Genomic DNA, 8,125 nt, shown 5'->3' on the forward strand with positions numbered 1-8,125 from the left:
GACTGTGTGAAGAAATGGTTGACATTCCTACACGGTTCATACTACATTTTTGAAGAAAGCCTTAAATGAAAGCTGAGAGTCTGCACTTTAAGCAGGTATTCATTGTTTCATTTAAAACCCATTGTGGTGGTGTACAGAGCCAAAATAACGACAACTGTATCATTGTCCAAATATTTATGGACCTGACTGTATTTGCAAATCAGATTTTTGTTGATCACCCTCTCAACCCTGTAGAATAATCTCAGGACGCCCCACAGGTGATTTAGTACCGAGGCTGAGGACTCCTGAGCGCTACCGTGTGCACATGAATGTTGAAAATTCAAATACAGCCACAGTACAAAACGGAGGAAAAGATGATTGATATTCGCTGAGACTTTACACAAGGTTTATGTCATGTCTCCGTTGTGACATTTCTCTGTAAATAACATGTTGCAGGACTGAGATCTATACTGTTAATAAATCTCTCGCCCATCTGTCTTCCTTGTTGGTGGTCTCAGTAATCCTGGGTTTTTTAATTCAGGGTGATCCCAGAAAAGCAATAAACTATACAGGAAGGAAGACTTAGATTTACAGTATGTGACTAACACAGAAGAGGACCTGATTACAGGATTGCTGGAATGACAACATCTGCTATTGCACTGCAAGCTTTAAATAAAAACTTTCCAAATAAATTCTCAGTGCAAAGTATTTCATTTTCACAGTCATGCCTTTTTGATATGTTAAGTTATCGTCATGCCATTTCAACACCCTTAATTGCTTTTTTCTTAGCTTTGTGTTCTTTCCAGGGAGCTGCTATAATTACATTGTTGGTTTCACAAATGATCCCGGAGTTGGTGATTCATTCTTGGATGATGTGACAGCTTTGTCTTGTGCAGCCAAACCAAAACACTGGATAGAATAACAAAGGTTTATATAGATATATATGTATGTATAGGAGCCAGCTTCTTTTTACTGCATGATTTTAGGCCGACTACCAAGGACAGTGTGTCACAGTAATCCAGGAATGAGCTGGCAGAACAAATGTAGAAAGTAAGTGCAGGTCTGCAAGTTTTTCCCTCTACCCTGTGTCATTAAATGCTCCTCTGATAGCGTATTGATTCCCTTGATAACAAATCCCCTTTTTTTATTTTTGTTTGGTTTCTCTCCTCTGGGAATCAGAAATTCTAGACTGGTAGGAGTTAAGCGTGTGCTCCTTGAGGACGCTTCAGTAGAGCGAAAGCTTTCTTTCGTAAGATTGAACTCCAGTTGACAGTTAGTATTTATTGGCTGCACTGTAGAGATATAGCAAGACTACACCATCTTGACTTAATAAAAGGCATTTATAACCTATAAAACTATTCCTAAAATACTATAAACGTGGCAAAAATAATCTCAAAGTCCAAATTAACTCCTCTGTCTAGTTTTTTTTTTCCAGCGCTTTAAAGTGCATCCAACAGTCTACCACAGCAGATGAAGTCTATACTATGGCAAGAGTGGAAAGTAACTAGGCCCACGTGTATTTATTCAAATACTGTACTCAAATACAATTCTGAGCCTGTGTACCTTATATTTTATTATATATGCATATTTTACTCCATCACATTTACTTTACAATTGTAGTTATCCATTAATAAGATTTTAAAAACATGATCATCATAAAATATGATGCATAAGATTAAACTTCACAATGGATTGTAGTTTAAATCAACCCCACCGTAGAGAGGAACGCTAGTAGTTTTCAACCTGGACCCTTTTCCCTCATTTTATGTGTCTATTTATCTCATGGGAACGACACATTTTTATATTGGTTTAGTATTGAGAAAGAGGACTGCAGCTGGCAGCTCCCCATCAATTTACGTCCATCCAAAGTGTTTGTTTTTGGCACTGACAGCCTCAAGTTTTTATTATGAGTGTGTTACAACATTATGGAAAGCTACAGAGAGATTAAACATTTTTCCGTACCTTTTGCTTGTTCTAGTCTGTTTTGCGTCCAAGTCTCGCCAAGGAGAAACCTCGCTCTGAAATGTCACCAGAGACTTGTTGCAGGAACAAAAACAGTGGACACGAGTGAGTTGGAGAGAGGAGTGCCAGTATGGTTTGTTGTGTTAAAGCACAAAAGGTGTATCTTCCACTTAAGATTTTCAGTGTCATGGCTTAATATTTAGCTGATTTCAACAATGTGAAAAGTCTGCGAGATTTCATAACAGTGAGACTTTGACACAAAAACAGAACGGCATGAAACGGTACAAGGTGCTGGGTCCTTTCTGTTAAGTGTAAGTTGCTCATAATGACAATCTGAGCCTGACAGAGGCAAAAAGAGCACTTTTAATGGATGTACATTGAGGGGGTGCACCTGCCCCGAGTGGTTACTGTGTAGCCCGTTAAGCCACTTTAAATACTGGACCAATTGTTCCCACAAGTCACTTGGAAACAAAAACATGGAAAATACTGCTCTCATCTTAATGCATGAATACTAATAATCCAATATAATATCCATAGTAACATAATATGCACAGTTTCATGAAGCTCAGCCTAAGTTCAATCAGGAAGACTTTCTTTGTGCTTATCCATTCACAATTCTCTCCCTCCCACTCCCACTGCTTCCTCTAATCAGCAAACTATGGGTGTTCACTCTTCTAGTTATCCAATCAAACTTCACCCCGATCTCTATCAGCCAATCAGACTACTGCAACATTTTATATCTGCTCTCTCTCTGCTGCGGTCAGCTGTCATTTTAGGCAGAACTGTCGCGCCCTCCTCCACCCCGTTCACCTCCATCGTATCCAGAGTCCAAGACGAGCTCAACAAAGGCTCATTTCTCCACCCATCAAGATCATCAGCACTTCTCCATCTTCCTCTCATCTCATCTTCACCACCTCTTTTGTGTGTACCTGTATACTTTTCAAGTACAGTTCATTTTTGAATGCAGAACTTTAACTTGTAACAGGACATTTTTATAATGTGGTCGTTTTAATTTTACTCAGCAGCCAAGAATCGAAATACTTGTTCCACCACTGTACCAAGGCCACTAAACCAAATGCAAAACCCATAGTTAGTGTGCCAGTTACACCAGTGAGAATTAACTGGTAATGTAGCATGAAGTCAAAGTACTGTTGCTATGGTTACCTGCAGTTTAATATACCTCGTGCACTGAATGAGGACAGGGGTACAACTCTGGCTGAAATTATCTTTGAGGATTTCCTGCTCAACAATTTTAAGACACCTGCCACCTGAACAGAAACAAGTACTCTTTCTGTAGCTGTGTTTCCAGTGTCTCATTTGTTAGCACGCCTGTCTCCTTGACAAGTTTTATTGATTAGAAAAGGTGATCTGACAGTAACTGCATGAGCTCATAGTTTATTTACCCAAGGTCTTGTTAGCATCACATGACCTTCCATGAGTCATTCAGCAAAGGGTATGCGACTCTTATCAGGCTGCCTATAATTGACCATAAGGCTGGAGCAAACCTGATGTAGACATACACAGATGGTACACACACACATTAGGTCATCACTCATTTATACAGCACACACCTGTTCATACAGACCAGCAGAGAGTAGATGCTCAATAATATGACAGATGTACAGTGTGTACACACTTGGAACATGCACTCACATCACCTTGAAATATGTCAATGGTGCATAGAAGGTCGAGTGAATCAATAGTTAGGAATTCAGATTATCGGTACAGTTTGCTGTTTCATCTCACACACACACACACACACACACACACACACACACACACACACGCTTCAGGCTATTCACGTCCAGTCCCTGCAGCTCAAAGTGCTTCCTTTGCACCAGAGGATTAACCGTCACTGTAGTCGCATAACAAGTTTAAAACCAACTTGGCACACTCACTGATCTTAGATCTGCTGTGTTTTATCAGCTGTTAGCAAAGCTGCTTTGAGATTCCTCAATTTAGCTACTTACTGTGTCTGATACTTCTAATTAAAGCAGAGCAAGGAGTATCTGCTCAGAGACTAGCCCTAGCAATGCCAACAACTTTCTAATAAGACCCAATTTTGCTTTTTACATTAAGAGCAGAGAGATCTTCAAACAACCAGAACGTACAATCATTTATCTAATTAGAGCTTGGGAAAAAGTTACAGGTTTCAGATTTACTGGGTCAAATCTACAAGCTGTTAGTTTCAGGCTTCAGTGCGTGAGCAGCCTCTATATGGGTAGAGGCATCTTGTAAGGTCGTCACACACTGAGGTCAGAGGTCAGCTCATCACTCATGAGGAGCGTGCTCCAAGGAGCCCCACTCATGTCGCCAGGTCGCATGATTTTATGCAGCTAGACACACACACACGCACACACACACACGCACACACACACACACACACACACACACAGCCACAAAAACACACAAGGGGGCTCTTGAATGCGACTGAATAGCTGTCTAACGACCTTGTGCAATCACATCCAATGGCTCTTATGCTGATTGACTATTAAAGTGCTGAACATTATTCCTTCTCTAATCACCAACAATTTCAGAGACAAGTATTTTCTCTTTGCCTATCTGTTCTTATAAATGTAACCTACTCTGCACTGAACTGTAGATTTTTTTTGTGCTCATTTTAGGATCTATTTAGTGTCTAATTATCTATTGACTAATATAATCAGCTTTCCATTCTGGCACGTCACGCATACAGTTTATAGAGGCAGATTTCACACTCCAAATTAAGTCACTTTTTGTCTGTGATTCCATACAGAAATAAACAAAAATAGACTTAATTTCTGACAAACAGAAAGACAGACAGACAGACAGACAGGAATTTGGCAGCAGACTTTATGCCCTAAGCTGTAGGTAGCATGTAAACTAATGCTAATGCTACAAAATGTTATTTGTGGTAACATAACCCCTAGTTTGGGCTATGGAAAAACATACTTTGACATGCAACACAGTGGTTAGATATATGTTTCCATGCTGCTATTTTCAAATAGTATGTTTCACGTTTAAGGATTTGAGTAAGATGAGGAATAACTGTAAGGTCTAATGCAGGTTTTAATTGCTAGAGTCTAAACTTCTCCAGGACAGAGCTGCTAATGTCACTACAAACGTCTGATTAAGTAGAATTTTGGCTCTTACAGGACAGTTGAATAATATGCCCCTTGCCTTTGGAAATAACACTAGTTTTCTAATGCAGGTAGTTAGCTAGTTAGCAAGTCACGCTAATGTTTGCAGCATAGACTAGAGCAGATACTGTTAAATTTTAATTTCATTCCAATCACTGAACTCAACTGGTCTATATCTGGGACAGGCGTCTATATGAAACGGGCCTTATTTTCCTTTCAGACAAAACTTTTGCTTGCACAAAAAACATGAAACATATCAAAATACCAGTGGCCTAGTTAGCAGACAGTGAGCAATAAACTTCACTTGACAATACTCACAACTTCGATTCATTCGAAAAACCATTTTGAATCTTTTGATCTGTGGAACATTACAGAATAAAGGAATAGAAATAATGGAGGAACGGACGCATATTCAGACTTCATGACCACTTTAAAAGTAGGGAGTCACCTTTGTTTTTTCGTCTCTTTTGTTTACCATGCCGATAAATTTGAATGGATCATTCTCTGGTGCTCATGGTTTCAGTAAAATTAACTGAAAGATTGCATTGTGGAGAATATATCTGAGCTAACAATATGTAGCATGTCCATATTGACATAAGTTCAGTCAGGAAGACTTAAGTCAAAGAAAACTTTATTTCCATTTGCAATATTATATTTGGCGATATAGCCCTGTTCTGGGACCCCTATGCTTTTCCTTGGGCCTACGCTGAAAGCCTCTTCTACGCGCCTACGTGGAAAGCATAAGAGAAAGAGCAACTGTCTGCCCTTCTGCATGCAAATGAGGAAAGCCTGAAGCAAACCTCCCTGCCCTTCCATGCGCCAACATGGAAAGCCTAAGGCAGGGAGAGCAGCAGCAAAGACCCCCCGGGAACAGAACAGAGTAGTATAAATGACAAACAGAGATGACATTGATAAGTCACACACAGCACGAAAAGGAGGAGCTGGGGTGGAGGCAGGTTGCAAAGCAGCTTGCAGAGGAAGCAGCAACAGTAGGCAGGCCAGAGCAGTTTAAATAGGGCACCCTGAATGAGATTCGCCAGTTGGTTGCATAGACAGGAGTCATGTGATCTATCAGCTGACTCCCTTCCATCAGTCAGCTGCTCCATCAGCTGACTGAATTGTTGGAGATCAACTGATGTAGCTGGGATGTGAGCTGAGCTAAGTAACGCTATGCTCAATTTGTATTTCAATCTAAGCAGCTAACTAACATTAGCACAAAAGGAATGCAGACAACCTCATGGGCTTTAAGAGGTACTATACATCTGATGAACTTTTAGAAAAATGAACTGCTTTTGCAACATCAGCGGCAACCAGACCCGGCATCTAATTGAGACCTCCCTTTATGAGCCACAGCAGTTGTAAAAAGGGACTATGCGTTAAATTGGGGCTCTGCTTTTAATTGAAGTTTTACTGTAATCACAAAGTTACATTTATTTCTTACACTTCTGCTCTAGTGTTTAATAAAGTCTTAAAAAACACACCACCATCCACACTCTTTATATGCAGAGTATTGCTTTTACTAAAGCCCCACATACACCACTTCAATGTGTGGAGTAATCCAATGCTTGCTGCTATGACTGCTATGACTGGACAATCTCTGTTAAAGGACAGGGTTCAGAGAACGGTCAATGGACAGAAAATGTTGATGGATTGATGGTATTTTTTGTATTTATCTACAATATGTGATGCTGGCAGCTTCTCAAATAGGGGGGCATGCTGTTTGTCTCAGTTTCATATCATTTTAAATTCAATACACTACCCACTTTGAGTGCTCAGGCCGGGGGTAAGGCTTCACAGTGTAAAGAGGTTTGTCACAATGTTGTGTTTTACAGGTTACTGTTATCTATAAATCTGTCCAGGAAAGACTGCAGTGTGGTGGCAGTGTTGTAGTAACAGAGGCAGTTTGAGAGATTTGGTCCCCACAGCAACTGTGCATCATGTGGCTTTGTATCTGAGTTATTACATACGGACTCATTTTAAGCTCCTCTGAATAAGTACGTCTCTAAAAGCCTCAAATGTAAACATTGTATAAATCGTTCTTTGCAGTGCTGACTGTCTCTGTGTGCCCTTCCTGTGAAAGGCCTCGTGGAGACTTCCTTTAACATTTGTTTCATTGAACTGAATACCAGCTTAACACCTCAACTGCTCTATTCCAAAACCTTCTCTGTTCCCAGAAACAGGCAAGCAGGTGATGGTGTATAATTTATTTGGCCCTTCGGTAAATACTACCTGAGGTTTTCATGCAGTTAACATTTTTATATAGCTTTCAGGTTTATTTCAATAAGTAAGCAACTTTAGAGTTAGGTGCAGTCTAAGCATTTTTAGTAGTGGTAGCATTTTTAACGACGATTGCCAAAAAATTTGGTACAGAAATGAATGCTTCCCTCAGGATGAATTATAATAACTTTGGTGATCCCTTTACTTTTTAACTAGCACACCCATTAAAATTTAAATACTTTCACTTTCAGTATTTTGGTTTTTGACTTAGTACATGCAACACGATTGGCATGAGATAACATAGATACATAAATGTTTCAAATACATCCCTTTAAGTTTTACCTGTAGACAAAAGTTATGGCTGAGTTTAAGTTTTTTTCCTCAATGACTTAATTGTTTAAAACTATTTTTAGTTTACCACTGCTTTTAAGACAATATCACTGGCTTGGTTTGTGCTGCAGCTCCAACACGACTCTATCTACCCCCTCTAAAAGAACATCTGTGAAAAGACACATAAGACCCACTGCAACACTTTGTAGGACTTTAAACCTATTTGTTCCTCCGTAAGCAATCGATATGTGAGGATGATGGTGCCCAGTCAACTAGAAAGGTGTTGCTATCAGGGTTCCCACACATTTTTACCAGTTAATTTTTACCCCAGTTGCATAACCTTATTTAAGTACTTAAAAATAGGCAGGCTTCGGCATTTATGGAAAAGTACTTTTCTTGCTTTTCCCGCCACCAACAAGCTGCATATGCCAGTACACCAGGTTGGCATATATGGGTATAGTTCAGGGGATAGAAAACTAAAGATCCTACAGATGTCAGTGCAATTTGACTTGGGTTTG

Source organism: Epinephelus moara, chromosome 20, assembly GCF_006386435.1.
Source record: "Epinephelus moara isolate mb chromosome 20, YSFRI_EMoa_1.0, whole genome shotgun sequence".
Lineage (NCBI taxonomy): Eukaryota > Metazoa > Chordata > Actinopteri > Perciformes > Serranidae > Epinephelus > Epinephelus moara.